At 41.7% G+C, this 16,629-nt stretch overlaps 1 long non-coding RNA gene across 4 annotated transcripts in view; it reads left to right on the top strand.

Annotated features, from left to right (window-relative positions):
• Positions 1-1,741: 1,741 nt before the first annotated feature.
• LOC135184767 (uncharacterized) overlaps positions 1,742-16,629 on the top strand; it is a 353,179-nt gene continuing 338,291 nt past the window's right edge. For all 4 annotated transcript variants that reach the window (XR_010306160.1, XR_010306157.1, XR_010306158.1 and 1 more), the window contains exon 1: positions 1,742-1,844. This is a non-coding gene — a long non-coding RNA (uncharacterized LOC135184767). The remainder of the gene's footprint in view (positions 1,845-16,629) is intronic.

Genomic DNA, 16,629 nt, shown 5'->3' on the forward strand with positions numbered 1-16,629 from the left:
CCTTGGAAACTAGCCACCTTTCCATAACTTAACCATCCCAAACACCCAGTAGCAGGAGGCAGCCAAGGCAAACCAATGGCATGGGAGCAGTTTTCTTGGAGACCTCTCTTCAGATCAGATGGTCCCAAGAGGCACTTCTGGTTGCCATATGACTTTCGCAGTTCCTTCTGCTTGGCAGTAGTGAGGCAAGCTAGGTTTAGGATGTAAAATGTTCCTTCCATCACGTAGAGGTCTTCTTCCAGAATCTCCTGTACCTTTGTAGAAATGATTCTGGTATCTTTAAGAAAAGGTCTGGTCAAAACCCCTTAAAGAAGGTGACACAGTTTGAAGCTAAGTGCTTTAGCTTAGTGTCTTAGTTGTAAAAAAGAATAGGAAAATTCCAGAGACATTGAGTAGAAAATAGTAAAAGGCAAATAAAATAAGGGATTGGATACAAAATTAAAATAACAGATAGGTCTACGTCATTCCATGTGCTTGCTGATTTGGATAAAGTTTGCTTCATAAACTATTCTGCTGCTTCTCCTTTTTGCTGCTTCTCTCCGCTATTCTGCTTTGTATTGCTCCCTTATCTCTTCCCTGGTTTTCTGCTGGCATTTTGTGTCTGTGAGGGGGAAAGGAAAGGCTGCTAATAGTCCTCTCTGGGCTTGTCCAGAGGGATGGGGGACAATTCAAGGGGGTCCTTGTGTTGTTTCTCAACTGTAAATATATATTGTGTACATATTCATTGCATTTTATACTTCTATATTTTGGGTTGCTTTTGTAAATACTGCTTCATTTTGCTTCCAAAGCTGAGCTAGACTGGTAATTTATCTTGGGAGTTATTTCAACCTACAACAGGAGGAAAAAAGAGGACAAAAATACTTCAGGCAAGGTCACATATCATATATGTGGTTGCCTTCTCCTGCTTTGGGAAAGCTCTCAGATTTTACTTGCCCCTGTTTTGCTGTCCTGTCTCTTCATCAGTCTGTACTCAGTCCTTCTCTCTCCATTTCTAAAAGAGTGAAGTAAATGAAGAGGGTGGAGAAAGTCACCTGTTAATCACAGTTCAGGGTTCTCGGTCATAGTGGGATGTACTTCCCTTACATTATCAGAAGCTACAGCCTAAGTGTGAAAAGCAAGAGGCTTAAAGGGCAGAAAGCTGATTGAGCTTCAGCTGTCTGTGTGCCAGTGGAACAAGACTAAATATCTTCTGATGATGTGACTAAGCCTGTAATCACTTAATTGCATGGGTTATGCTCAAGATGGGACAACTCACAGGTACACACAGGGCAAAGCTTATTCAGCTTCTATTGCCCTAATTCTCTTCTCAGCCTCCAAATAGAGCAAACAAATGAGATACAGCATAAGGTAAATCAGTATGAGTGTGCACAGCAATTCAAAGCTTTCCTTCACCCTGTTGTTACTCTCAGAAATGCTCTCTAGATGATGTGACTATAAAAGCATCCCTTTTTCTCCACTGAACAAATAAAAAAACCACTCAGCAAATACTAACCTAGCAGTGTACTGGCAATAAAACCAACTTCAAGCCTTGATTTCTTGGGCTGACAAGGTCACTGATTGCCTGTTATCTCCCTTCCCAAGCTTGTTTTGGCTCAGAAGAGGCTTTAAATTAAGAGATTTAAGTGAGAACATGTGCTGCTCATTAGATGTGCTATGGGCACACCTGTGCTGTTCTGGATTTAACAGGTCTTTGCTCCGATGAGGCTCTTGGAAATCATTTTGTTTGCTGTTGCTGCAGTGAGTAGAGGACTTCTGCACTGTTGTTGCTATTTCTCTCCTTTACTTTAAGGAGGCTGGAGGGGAATGCCTTGATGAGCAGAAGAAAATGCTTATTGGCCTAAAAGGTAGGGAAAATGAATTATTTCTCACTAGGTTAATGTTCAGGTGCACCTGTATTTTAAAATGGACACCTTCTGTGAAAGCTTTGAGAAGGTTTAATTACAGATTTTGGGTTTCTTTCTCAAATTTGCTCTTCGCTTCATAGTTTTGAGTATGCCTGCATTTTTTCACCTGGCCCTTTGGTTTGAAATATAGTTGCTAGTTTATGGGTTTGTCTGTGGTGTTTCATGATGTTGTAGAAGTAAGCTGGCATGTTCATCTCTCCATTGTGTTGGGTGTGAAGCCTAGATAGCTAGGCTGTGTAGATAAGGAGTATGTAGTTCTAGATGCTGACTTGTCCTGTCCTGAAGGAAGTGTTCAAGTCTGACATCTCTTGTTAGAACATGAGATACCTTATTTACAGATTATGTGGTCTGAGGAACCTGGTGCAAGACATCTACATACTAACTAGAACTGAAGATCTAGAATCAGCTGTAAAAACAAGGGAGAGAGGAGAAGTTGGTGATAGAATCTAGCAGATGACCTCTCTAGCTGATGGCTGTTCCCTGAAGTAACAGCTTGAGTGTTGTAACTCTTCTCAAACATGCTTCCTTTTAGGAGCACGAGTGAGGGAAGGAAGGGTACTTTGATGTGAAACTGACTTCATCCCTTTGGGCAAATAAAAGGAATATCTCAGTAATGTTAATAAATAGTACTTTGTGTGTTAGTTCTGCCTGGCATTCAGCTGTAGTGCTTAGTTTCTTCTGAATTACTGTTTTATTTAGTGTCCCTCTTTTATGTCTCCTTTTCTTCAAGGGGGTGAGAGAGAAGGGTAAATACTTCAAGCAGAAAGAGAAAGCAGTGCTATTTATCACAAGGAACTTCTTGAATTTTTAAGAGTATCTTAAAATATTCAGGAAAGAAGATTAGCATCAGCAGAACTCTGTTGTCAAAGTAGAGCTCTTAGGGCTTAAGAGTCTGTGGAAGTGGATGGCCAATAGAGTTTAGGAGAAGAATAATAAAACAGTACCTTCACTGTCAGGCTGTATCATAAGGCCAGATATTTAATTAGTCACCCAGGAAACTGCAGAGAAAATATCCATAAGAATCAGATGTGATCTGGTGCAATTATCTTGCTGTGGAGAAAGTCCATTTCTGTAATAAAGGTGGTCTTCACGTAGGGGAGCTAACAAGGCCTGGCGATAAGACGGTTCAAAGTATCTGTTGTGGAGTCTCCCTTTCTGGAGCTATTTAAGACCCATCTGGACACATTCCTGTGTGATCTGGTATAAGTGATCCTACTCTGGAAGGGGGGATTGTACTGGATGGTCTTCTGAGGTCCTTTCCAGCCCCTAACCTTCTGTGATCTCTATGGAGAGGCAAGAAACTAGGTTATGTAAAGGTATGAGCATTTATCTGAAACCATTCTAGGTGTCTGAAGTCCTACATTTCTTTTACTTTCCATGACTATAAAATAGGACAAATATTTCTTTCATCTCATGACTTGTTCTAGCTATTCCTCTTTTTTTTTGTGAGGTATTTGGATGCCAGAATAATGAGAGCTATAGAAAAATCTATTAAGGGAATTAATAATTCTGTCTTCATAGCAGGGCTGGAACAGCAGGTAGTAATTAAAGCTTGAGGTCACAAAATGAGTGATGAATAGGAAGTAAAATATTGACTAGTCAACCAGCAAGCATTTGCTATCCTTCTTGAGCTTCTGATTTAAGCAGGGATCTTGCAGACAATAAATAGTTTGTAATTACAAATTGAGTCATAATATACATGCAGGGAGGAAACAAGGACTAAAAAGCTGTCTTAAGTTTTCAAAGTTCTGAATGCTTCTCTTTGTGATCCTGTGTCCTGTATGAGGAGTGTGTGGGATAGAATCATAGACTGGCTTAAGTTGGAAGAGACCTCAAAGATCATCTAGTTCCAACACCTCACCATAGACAGGGATGTCTCTCACTAAAACAGGTCACTCAAGGCCTCATCCAACCTAGCCTTGAACACCTCCAGGGAGGGAACAACCACAACCTCCCCGGGCAACCTGTGCCAGTGTCTCACCACCCTCATTGGAAAGAACTTCTTCCTAACGTCTAATTTCAGTCTCCCCTCTGCCAGTTTAAACCTGTTACTCCTGATCCTGTCATTACAAGACCTTGTAAATAGTCCCTCCCCAACCCTCTTGTAGTCACCTTCAGATACTGGAAGGCCACTAAGAAGTCTCAAAGCCTTCTCTTCTCCAGGCTGCAGAGCCCCAACTCTTGTAGCCTATCCTCATAGCAGAGATGCTCCAGCCCTGAACATCTTTGTGGCCTCCTCTGGACTGGCTCCAACAGTTCCATGTCCAAAACTACACAGTAGTCCAGGTGGGGTCTGACGAGAGCAGAGTAAAGGGGCGGGATCCCCTCCCTTGCCCTGCTGGCCACGCTTCTCTTGCTCCAACCCAGCACGTGGTTGCTGTCTGGGCTGCACTCACACTGCAGGCTCATGTTGAGCTTTTCATCAACCAAGGCTCTCAGGTCCTTTTCCTCAGGGCTGCTCTCCATCCATTAGGATTAGGTATAAAAATACAATGCTATATAATAATAATTGACTTCTGCATTTTTGTAATGTTCAGCAGTGGAGGAAAAATAACCAAACTTTATTTTTTTTTTAATGTAAGTTCTCTGAGGAGAAGGAGAAAGACAAATACTACATGTGGCTCAAAGTACAGATCTCTTTACATCAAGCAAATAGCTTTTGCAGTGTATACCCTCGTTCCTGCAACTCTGTATTGCCCTGCTCTATAGCTCTTGAATCAAAAAGCAGCCAGGAAAGCGATGTGACAGAGTGGAACAAGGCTGTGACAACAACAAGATCAGGTGTCTTTGTTCAGTCTCATGGAAAGCGACTGATTGATAGGGAACATGGATAATCTGCTGCTAGGAGTTCACTCCTGCCTGTGTGTGGCAACAAAAACACAGCTGTTCAGCTCTAGCTAGGGTAGTGGCTCCTTGGCACGGGGCTAGCCTCAATAATGGTGTAACAGCTTATGGAATGGTTGATGTGCTTGTGTATATTTGCACTTCAGTTTGGACGTAAGGTTCCTTTTCCCTTGTCTAATGCTCCCTTTTAGATCCCTGTCTGGATGTGTTCCTGTGTGATCTGCTATAGGTGATGCTGCTCTGGCAGGGGAGGTGGACTAGATGATCTTTTGAGGTCGCTTCCAGCCCCTAACCTTCTGTGATATTAAGTAGTTTACCTGTTTGCTGCAGTTGCCAGCTGGGTTTTGAATTGCTTCCATAAAGTTGTCTTGAAGAAAATCTAGAACTTAAGAATTTAAGATCTACAAATCATGAGCTCCCAGGAACAGGAATTGGTTGTGGATGTAGTTTAAAGTGACAATGTTTTTAGCAAAATAATCTCTATGGAATGTGGAAAAAAGCAGGATTATAGGTTGGTTTTGGGTTTATTTTGTGGTTTTCTGTTTGTTTTGGTTTTACTGTTGTGGTGATTTTCTTTGTTTTGTGTGGGGTTTTTTGTGGCTTTGGGTTTTTTTTGTTTTCAGAACAGGATATGAAGAGGGAGGAAACTCTGTACCAAGCTTACAGAGGGAAAGGTTGGCATGGATGATGAGGATGATCAGAGGGCTGGAGCACATGAGCACATCTCCTATGGAGAGAGACAGAGGGAGTTGGGGCTGTTCAGTTTGGAGGAGAGATGGCTCCAAGGAGACCTTATTGTGACATTCCAATATCTGAAGGGGTTCTACAAGAAAACTGAGGAGGGACTTTTTAGGGTGTCAGGTTGTGATAGGACTAAGAGGAATGGAGCAAAACTAGAAGTGGGTAGATTCAGATTGGATGTTAGGAAGACGTTCTTCACCATGAAGAGTGGTGAGACCCTGGAACAGATTCCCCAGGGACATGGTGGAAGCCTCATCCTTGGAGGTCTTTAAGGCCAGGTTGGATGTGTCTCTGGGTAACCCGATGTAGTGTGAGGTGTCCCTGTCCATGGCAGGGAAGTTGGAACTGGATGATCCTTGAGGTGCCTTCCAACCCTGACAATACTGTGATTATGTATGCTTTTCGTGACTGTTCAGAGAAATAGGACTTTGTGTGTGTAAATAAATGAATTGCTGTGAGAATAAGCATGATAATCCTTCTCTTCCCCCTCCCCCCCCCCCCCCCCCAATTTCCACTCCAAATCAAATAACACAAAAGCCTAACATTTTTCTAGCAAGGGGTAATTGCTAGAAACAAGCAATATGCAAAAGAATACTGAAATTACTAAGCCAAGCAGTAAAAAGCCAGAAAAATCTAAAAAAGTTATGTTGCATTATGCAAATAATCATAATTGTCCCTTTATGTATATGCATCATGGTAAAATCTGTGATAATACCAGAACTAGTGGTGTTGAGTTCTTTTTATTTTGCCATTGGAGAGAGTTTTATTTGCTGCACAGATGTGCAGAGATGCTAAAGACTGCCAGCTGCACACTTGAACAGACTTTTTTTTTTGGATGAGAAAAATAAATGGTTGCACCCAGCTTCATTCTGAGGAATGATTGACTGATTTTACATGCTACAATGATTAAGTAAAAAAATAATTCACCAGAACAAGGTAAGCATTAACACAGGCTTAAAAAAACCCAAACAACAGTTGAAAAGGGGATTAAAAATATTGTCTAATGAACCTAGTTAAGAGAGCAGGTAGCCTGCTAGCCATATTTATTGGAAACAGAGAAATGCAGATGTGATGAAACCAACAGGAGGAACTAAAGGTTGTGCAATAAATAGTTTCTAACTGGACTAAATAATCAGAAATAAGAAGCAGATTGTTTCAATGAAATTTTTAACTGATGTTATATATCCAATGCCATTGATTCTTCACTGTGGACAAAGTCTAACAGTATCCTACTGGTGGAGATAACTACTTGTATAGAGACAGATTTCTTCTTTTGGGTGTTCTCATCCCAAAATCTGCACTACTTTTAACAGTCCTGCACAGTTTTCTAAACTTAAGTTCAAGTCAGCAGCAACTCTAGCTCAGATATCCTCCCTGGACATCCAAACAAGACATCAGTCATGCAGCTTCTTTCATGTGAAGACAACCAAACAATTGAAAGAGGAAGTTGAATTAGGGAGATAACAGAAGATAACTGTGTCAAAGAAATAACCTAGCACTCCAGGTTGAACTGTTACAGGATCACAGGATGTTAGGGAATGGAAGAGACCTCCTGAGATCTTCCAGTCCAACCCCCCTGCCAGGGCAGGACCACAGAATCTAGTGCAGATCACAAAGGAATGCATCCAAACAAGTCTTGAAAGTCTCCAGAGAAGGAGACTCCACAACCTCTCTGGGTAGCCTGTTCCAGTGCTCTCTGACCCTTACAGTCAAAAAGTTCTTTCTTATGTCGAGGTGGAACTTCCTGTGCTGTAGTTTCCATCTGTTGCCCCTTGTCCTGTCAGGGCACAAGTGAGCAAAGGCTGTCTCTGTCTCTTCCTTCCTGAGACAATAGCCTCGTATATTTGTACACATTAATGAGATCCCTTCTCAATCTCCTCTCCAGACTACTGTCAGTTGTTTTGTTCCATAACAAAGGGAATTGCTCCCAAATAATCTAGTTACAGGCAGGGAAGAAAATAATCCCTGTGAGGATAGGCTGAGGGAGCTGAGGTTGTTTAGCCTGGAGAAGAGGAGGCTCAGAGGGGACCTTGTTGCTGTAGCCAGGTGGGGGTTGGTCTCTTCTGCCAGGCAACCAGCAACAGAACAAGGGGACACAGTCTCAAGTTGTGCTGGGGAAAGTACAGGCTGGATGTTAGGAGGAAATTGTTGGCAGAGAGAGTGATTGGCATTGGAATGGGTTGCCCAGGGCGGTGGTGGAGTCACCATCCCTGGAGGAGTTCAAGAAAAGAGTGGATGAGGCACTTATCCAATCAACTACACCATGGTACTAAGGCTGGGTGCTAGATTGGGCTGGATGATGGAGATCTCTTCCAACTTGGTTGAGTCTATGATTCTATAATCTGAATCTAGATGCAGAGCTTATTTTGAAATGCCATTGTTTGTTTAAGAGAGAGAGGACAGCTTGGAAAAGGTAGTGTCAAATGTGGCATGCTGGATAGCAAAAGAGGATATTTGTTTCAGTTTCTCCTTTCTGAGACCTTCCCCTTTACTCAAGCAGGGAAAATATCCTCATGGAGCATCTCCAAATGCCCTCCCTCACCAGCAGTTTGAATACCTCTTGTGTCAATGTAATTATCGTTTTTGAGCAATTATGGTAGGATATGGTTTTGAGTCAGCCTCTGTTAGTTTTGAATAGCTCTTAATTTGGATTCTTTTTTTTTCCTTTTATGCAACCACTCACATTTTTCCTTCTGCAAATAAACTACTTTGTTAGTGGTTTTGTTTTGGGGTGGCTTTTTGTTTTCAAAGGTAAAATGATAAACTTTTCTGTGTGTTACAATGATAATTGAGAGAGTTCTGGGTTTAATTTGTTTGTTCTTTCTCTGCTTGATAATATCTCAACTTTGAACAGTGCTCTCATATTATGAAATGAGAGCTTGCTTTATCAGATTTGAAACAAAAGCCACAAGAGATTTCAGCTAGGCAGGAGTATTGAGGAAGGTGGAAGTGTGAAGGGTACTAATCTCTCTGTCTGAAAGTTTTTTCTTAAGAGCTGTATCCATCTGAGGCTGTGTTTAAAACTGTCTTTAAAGGATGAAACAAACTAAAAGTTTGTTTATGAAGTTTACTCTGATATTTCTCATGCTTCTGCTGCACGAGAGATTAACCATGATTGGCCTTTTTGGATATAACATGAAACTTGCTTTCAACTTCTGACACTGACCTGAACATTCTGTTGTCTGGGATGGGGCAGGCAGTGACTACCATTTCAATGAATTCCTTCTTCTGCTGTTTTCTTTTCCTATTGGTTAGCTATTATGGAACTTAACTAGGCAAGAATAGAAATCCAATAGGAAAAGGCAGACAGAAGTTGTTTGTTTTTAATTTGTCAGCTCAGATTTCCTGTGGTTAGAGATTCAGGCAGCAACTGTATGTCCCATACCTGCTGCCAGCTTTCCTTTGCCCACTAATGAATCCCTACGAAGGGGCAGCAGCAAATTAATGAATTTCCTGCATGTCCCAGGTTTTGCTTTGCTTTCCCAGGAATTTCAAAGGAAACTATATGAGAAGAGGTAGAGAGGAGGTTGGTTGCTTTTTTGCTTGTTGCTCTGGATTTTCGTTGCTAGGTGTTTGATTTGTTAAAGTTTTAATTGCTCCCATTAGGTATTTCACTTTTGAATAGACACATAACATGTTTATGCAACTGAAAGGAAGAGTGCAAATTGGAGGGATTGGGACTCAGGGATTGGTCAATTGATAGCTGATAATGAAGTTTTAATTGTGGTAGTACTTAAAGTTAAGATGAAATAATAAGCATCAACGTGAAATGTATTGAGACTTTTAACATCATTATCTTTGCAAGAGTTTGCTTAGGATATAGTATTCTCTTGATACAAACATGCTGCATGAGGTCAGATTTTTTTTGCAGGCATGATCAAAGTGGGAGCTAGACTGTCTTTTTTAATTTGCTATTTTGTATCAATAGATTGTGGCTCAGAGCATTTGTATGCACTGTGCCTTAATGAGGGCATAGTGTGCATTGGCCAGAAAGGGAACAAGGAGCCTTCACTTGGGGGCTTCTTGGCTCTAAGCTGTGTCACTGTCCCGAGCACATTATTGCTGCTTTAAAACAAGGAACCAAAAAAACCACCAACGAATTAAAAACAAACAAGAAACAACAACAAAACACCCAAAAATATCAAAAATAGAGAGGAAAAGGAACAGCAGTGTCAACAGATGGGGATGGGAAAGGGAACAATAGTGCCAACAGACAGGAATGGGGAAAGGAACAGCAGCCCAACCAACCCCAACCCAATCTAGCTCCATCCAGTAGATGATCATTCTACTGATATTATTACTATTTTCCCTTCGTTGTGTGCTGTAGTCCTTTCCCTACTTCACAGTTCATATAGAGCTTGTAATTTTGGAATGAGCTTTGGATCAGCTGTCACTCAAATTGTTCAATAATTGTATCCTTCTATATGTATCTCAGCTGTTCATGACAAGTAGAGATCATGGAACACACCAAGTTGGGAGGGAAAGTCAGTCTCCTGGAGGGTAGGAAGATGCTGCAGAAGATGTGGCCAGGCTGGATCAATGGGCTGAGGCCAATGTTATGAGATTCAACAGGACCAAGTGTAGGGTCCTATGCTTTGGCCACAATAACCCCATGCAGATACAAATTGGAGAATGAGTGGCTGGAGAGCAGCCTGGCAGAGAGGGACCTGGTGGTGCTGTATGACAGTGGCTGGACATCAGCCAGCAGTGTGCCCAGGTGGCACAGAAGGCAAATGGCATCTTGCTTCTATCAGGACTAGTGTGGTCAGCAGGACTAAGGATGTAATTCTGCCCCCCGTACTGGCACTCATGAGGCCTCTGCAAGAAGGATATTGAGAGGCTGGCACAGGCCCAGAGGAGAGTGACAAGACTGGAGAATGGAGTGGAGGGGAAGTCTGATGAGGAGAGGGTGAGGGAACTGAGGGTATTCATCCTGGAGGAGACCTTATCACTCTATACAGTTACCTGAAGAGAAGTTGTAGTCAAGTGGGAGTCAGGCTCTTCTCCCAGGCAACCAATGACAGGACAAGAAGGCATGGTCTGAAGCTGCACCAGGGAAGGTTTAATTTGGATATTGGGAAGCACTTCCTCATGGAAAGGCTGATTAGGCACTGGAAAGGACTGCCCGGGGAGGTGGTGGAGTCACCATCCCTGGAGGTCTTAAAGAAAAGATCGGATGTGGCACTTGGTGGCATAGTTTAGCTGATGTTGTGGTGTTGGGTTATGGGCTGGGCTTGATGATCTCGGAGGTCTTCCAGCCTCAATGATTCTGTGATCTCTGTACTGCTTGGCTAGTTAACATTACTGGGTTTGTATTGACCACATATTCTTACTGACTCTACTACAGTTGGGTTTCTCATTCTCAGTGACAAAACTACAAGGATCAGTAGTGTTTTGCTTGTTGGTTTAAACATACCTCTTTTCAAAGGTATTTTTCTCAAAATAAACCCTTTCAAATTACTTTTTTTGGGGTGGGAGGGGGGAGGAGTGTGTATATAATTTAGGGAAGTTAGTAGAACTATCAAATCTGTTGCTTTGATTAAACTACTTTTTTACTATGAAGCCAGGCTTTTTGTGAGGAATGACTTTAAAAGTTAGTTCAGGTAAGTTTAATAAAATTTCACTTTATTTTTCCTTTAAGTAACAAAAGCAATGAAATAAAACTGAGAATGGAAGAATAGAGTGCAAAGCAGTTTTGCTTCAAACCCATGAACTCTGTTTGGAATCTTAAATATTAATTCATTTTCCCTTCTATCCTCACTGTATTTCTATTTTAGCCAACTCTTCCACATGCCTTTGTGGAGAATCAGAGCACAGACTTTGTCATATCTGCCCCACACTTCATAAACTTCCTTCTAGACTACCGAAGTATTGTACTTAAAGCTGCCTGTTGGAAATAACAGGATAACAATCTTGGAATTTCTAGAGGCTAAATATTATTTGTCTTTTTCTTTAGAGAAAGCTGCAGGGACTGGCTTGTACTAATTATTGCATCTCCTGTAGGCATGTCAGGATGGTTAAATCACTGCCTAGCTGTACCATTAAGCCAGCAAGCCTGGGCTTTGTTTAATTTCATTCTTCGGAAACTCCTAAAACCTGAGAAAACTCTGTCCTCCCTGCTGTGCCTGAGGCCTTGTTCTGCATGGTGTGCCATGTAAAACATTGGACCGGGAAGCAGAAACAGATTCCATAGTGCAGTAAGAAAAGTGAGCGAGAGTAGCTCCTTGCATAGTGTGTCTTCTATAATTTACAGCTAGTTCTTATCCACAGAACTCACTGCTAGAGATGCTTTCCATGAATTTCAAGTAAATGGCTGCTGGAGTAGACAAGTGCTCACCCAGACAGATGCAACTGACGGATGACTGAACAAATGTTTCTCATTGCTACTCTCTTGGCAGTTGCCATCTCCAGCTGAGATGCCGTTCATGGCTGCTTGATAATAGGTACTCTATAGCAGCAGGTAGGGATGTTTACAAGTTAAAGGCCTAGGACAAAGGTGTTGGAGGCAGAGTCTGTGTGATTTGTTTACTGATGTAGCTAGATTTGCTTTAGTAACCTACTATGTGCATATATGAGTGTATTAGAAGGGCTGTGGTTAGTAGGTCAAGAGAGGTTTTCATCTCTCTACTCTGCCCTGGTGAGGCTGCATTTGGAATATTGTGTCCAGTTCTGGGCCCCTCAGTTCAAGAAGAGCCTCAAAGAACTGCTTGAGAGAGTCCAGAGCAGAGCTGTGAAAATGATTAAGGGAACGAAACATCTTCCTTATGAAGAGAGACTGAGGGAGATGAGGCTCTTTAGTGTGGAGAAGAGGAGACTGAGATGTGACCTCATTAATATTTATAAATATGTAAAGAGTGAGTGCCAAGAGGATGTGGCCATGCTCTGTTTGGTGATGCCCAATGACAGGACAAGGGATAATGGGTGGAGGTTGAGGCATAGGATGTTCCATGTAAACATGAGAGAGTTTTTTTCACTGTGAAGGTGATGGAACACTGCAACAGGCTGCCCAGGAAGGTTGTGGAGTCTCCCTCTCTGGAGATATTCAAGACCTACCTGGATGCATTCCAGTGTGGTCTGGTCTAGGTGATCCTGCTCTAGCAGGGGGGTTGAACTGGATGATCTTTTGAGGTCCCTTCCAGCCCCTAACCTTGTCTGATTACATAAGTGGTATGCACTCTTGAGTTGACTTGGTTTTCTTTAGTGTGTCTAAATACAGGAGAAAAAAGTGTGACTATTACAAGGTACAGGATGCTTTCTTGGTCAACAGTTTCCTCAGAAATATGTAGTACAAGGCTCACTTTATTAAGCTTTCCTTCTTCTGTGTGGATAGCCAGATAGGGCTAGTTAAAGTCCATAAAGCCAGTCTCTTAAAATGCATGGGGGAGATTTAATTATATGAAGCACTCTGGAAACTTTCTGGACAAGAGGAAAATTAACAGGAAGCATGGAATACTTTGCAACCATAGTGGAGTCAAGCAGATGGTACTGAATAAGAAAGGTTACAGAGGAATACTGAAACTTAAGAACTGAGCAGAGCTTTGAGGTGTAGATCACCTGAGTTTAAACTGAAGCAAGAAACTGCAGACGAGTCCAAGTAAATGACGGTTTAAATAGACTGTAAGGTCATCCTTAAAAGAAGTGATGGGAATGAAATCTCCATATAAGAACAGGAAAACCCACAAAATATGGAATGTGACATATAATCTTTAAATACTTTAAAACCAGGGAACCAGGTAGGTAGTTGGTGGTATTGTTTAATGACAAAAGAGCAAAGGTACAGCAGAGAGGTAAGGGGAATGCTTCACGCTGGTCTTCGCTGCTGTAGGTGGTGGAAAGACTCCCAGTGGCCCATCCTTTTTAACAGACAGAGCAGGGATGCCAGCTCAGCTTGAAGTAAATGTGTGGCTTGTATTAGATCTGATAGACAAGTGGCATCAGCTAAAGCTAGAATGGTATTCACTAGAGGACTCTGAAGGAATTCAGATGTCTTGGGCTGAAGCCCAGTAGTGCAAATAGCCACTATATCAGACAAGTAGAATATTGCCACTGCAACACTGTCTGCAAAAGGCTCTAGAGGGCATCCTGTCAGTTACAGAGCAACGAAGCTGGTGTATACTTCTGGTAAAGTGGCAGAAACTGTAATAACAAATACAATGACATAGATAAATGCTGCCTGGGATTCACCATGGTTTCTGCAGAGGGAGAACCTGCCATGCTAACAAGCAGTGTAACCTTTGTATGAATATGGTAGAATGTGGATAAATGAATCTAGTGGGTATGAAGAAGAAAGTCAATTACTGTGCTGTGAGTGACCAAACCCTTGGAGGCAGGATGTGATTTGGTGAATAAACACCTATGATGGAAAAATGCTCAGTGAAGATGAGCAAAATTGATGTCCCCATGAACCCTAGAGAAGCTGATGAACAACAGTTGAGTGGATTAACTGGCAGTGTAAATGTCTTCCTGAGTTAACCAGATCAGAATGAAGGGAGTGGATGTTAGGAAGAAGTTTTTTACAGAAAGAGTGATTGGCATTGGATACCCTGGGAGGTGATAGATTCACTGTCCCTGGAGATGTTTAAAAGGAAACTGGATAAGGCACTTAGTGCCATGGGTTAGCTAATTAGAAGGTGTTGGGTTATAGGTTGGACTCGATGATGTCAGAGGTCTTTGGCAACCTGGTTGATTCTGTGATTGAGTGAATACATGGTTCAACCCAACACAGAGTATAAAACCTGACAAGATTATCTTGAAGAGAGTGACAGCAGTATTGAGCTGGTTTCAACCTACGTCCCAGTGACTTCAGATGCCCAGCATCATGACAGGAAACATATTTTAGAGAGAAGACTGCTGATGGGAATCGTTTTGGTATTGCAGTTGAACTGTATATAGCAATGGCTATGTTCTGCTGCATTTATTGTGTTTTCAGTATGTTTTGGATCACTTTGGGATGTTAGAAACCCCTTGTAACACCAAACATCTTCAGATAAGTATGTTTGGTAAGAAACATCATACCCTCTACACATGGAATATCTAAAAGGAGCTTGGTCAGGGTATACTGAACTCTGATACATGGCTTTAGAGGAAAGCCTTTCTTGTACTGAAAGCTAAAGCAAGGCAAAGGGTCTTTCAAGATAAGAGAGGGGGGATGGGAGAGCAGTGGAGTCCTGCAGGATTGTTGATAGGCTTGGGTTTATTTAACTTCAGCAGTGACCTAGAAAAGAGAATGAACAGTGAAACTTCTAAGCTTGCAGATGCTGGACAGTAACCTCTGAAGTAAGCCAAGAAGTATGCTTGTGGCAAAGGATAATAAATGAACCTTTATAAAACTGAGGGGAAAGGCAGCAGATAGCTTCCACATAGATAATTAATGTAGGCAGTTTAACCTAGGGGAGAACAATCTAAACCACATGGAAATGATGGCAGACTCGAAACTGGAAGCTATAACACAGCAAGGAGATTTCAGATTGGTCCTGTGAAATGTTTGGTTCGCTGTACCATATGCTGCTCCCACAACAATGCTCTGTGTTGGAGTGCTTTGAGGGAATGGAAGGGAGGACAGGAAATAGCCCTGCATGGTCTTCCAAAACAGTGCATTTGTTTTGGAGACTGAAGCTGGGCCAGATGCTTACTAGGGTATGCCCTTATTTGCTACGGGTTTGATTATGTTAAATAATGTTCAATGTCAGGTGGCAGCTGAAGGCTGACAGTAGTCTCCTTATGCAGTGGCAGAAGTCCAAACCTTGCATTGCTGTTTTTCATATCATGGTGGAACAGGATTGCTACACCTGAACTAAAATCCATACAGGTTAGTGTGACATTTTCAGGCGCAGAAACACCAGCACAAATTGTTTTATCACAGCATAAAATGAGCTCTCATTTGTTATCTGAACCATAATGATTAACCAAATGTTCCTGGCTGATGCTGTATATACTAATTTAACTATGAATAAAAGAGCATTTGTACACTTCCTTGGGCAAAGAGGCACTGCAGTACACTTAATGAGTGGCTACTTGGTTGTACGCTGAGCCCTGAGTGCAAAGCTGCTTTCGTGGATTAATAATTTGTGATATTTCATTAATATTCATTGTTAATTAACACCAGAGAAGGAAATGTGCAGCCTAGCGTGGATTTTTTCATAGTTCATGCTTCATTAATTGAACATCATGTTTTTTCAGCTGTTTTTCATATGTATATACAGCTATGGAGAACAGTACCTGGGAGAATTAGTCTCATAGTTGATAGACAGCCTGATAAAACTAAAAGTTTTGCCAAAACACCCTAAACTGTTCATATTCTCTCCATCATGACAGATCTTCAAGAGCTTCCCCCTCTGCTTTTCTGCTAAGCTGTTGCAAAGCTTTGCTTTTTGCTTTCCTTTATGTCATATTAATGTTGCCGTGTTTGTCAAGCTCTGAAGGATATATTATGGCAGAGTTTGAAGGGAAAAAAACTTCTATTTTCTATTGGACCAAGTAATAAAAGAAGAGAAAAAGCAGAGTTTCATGTACACCCCCTGTTCTTCCTGCCACAGAAAGCAACCATAGTACTTAAACACTTTTCCTTCAAAGCTGTTTGTTTCCTTCTTTTTTTCACCTGTGGTGTTTTGTGAGGGGATTTTTTGTTGACTTTGTCTTACTTTGGGAAGTTTGGGGCTTTTTTTGTGAGGTTTGGTGAGTTTAGTTGGTTCTTTTGTTGTTTTGGAAGTGTTTTGTGGTTGGTTGATTGATTTGTTTTGGTGGTGTAGTTGCTTTGCTGAGGTTGTTTTAGGTTTTTGTTTCCTTGCTTGGATTTTTTTGTTGATTATTTTGTTTGTTTGTGGTTGTGGGGTTTTTTGTTGTTGTTTTGTGTGGGTTTTTTTGGTGATGAGTGTGTTGGTTTTCATTTTTTTAATATATCAGCTGTTGCAGGATCAGAGGATCTTAAGGGTTGGTAGGGATCTCAGAGATCAAGTCCAACGCTTCTGCCAGAGCAAGACCATAGAATCTGGAGTAGGTCTCACAGGAAGACATCCAGACAGGGTTGGAAAATCTCCAGATAAGGAAATTTCACAATGTCTCTGGGCAGCCTGTTCCAATGCTCTGACCCTTACAGTGGAAAAAGTTCTTCCTCATGTTGAGGTGGAACTTCCTGTGCTGT

This window comes from Pogoniulus pusillus, chromosome 21, assembly GCF_015220805.1.
Source record: "Pogoniulus pusillus isolate bPogPus1 chromosome 21, bPogPus1.pri, whole genome shotgun sequence".
Classification (NCBI taxonomy): Eukaryota; Metazoa; Chordata; class Aves; order Piciformes; family Lybiidae; genus Pogoniulus; species Pogoniulus pusillus.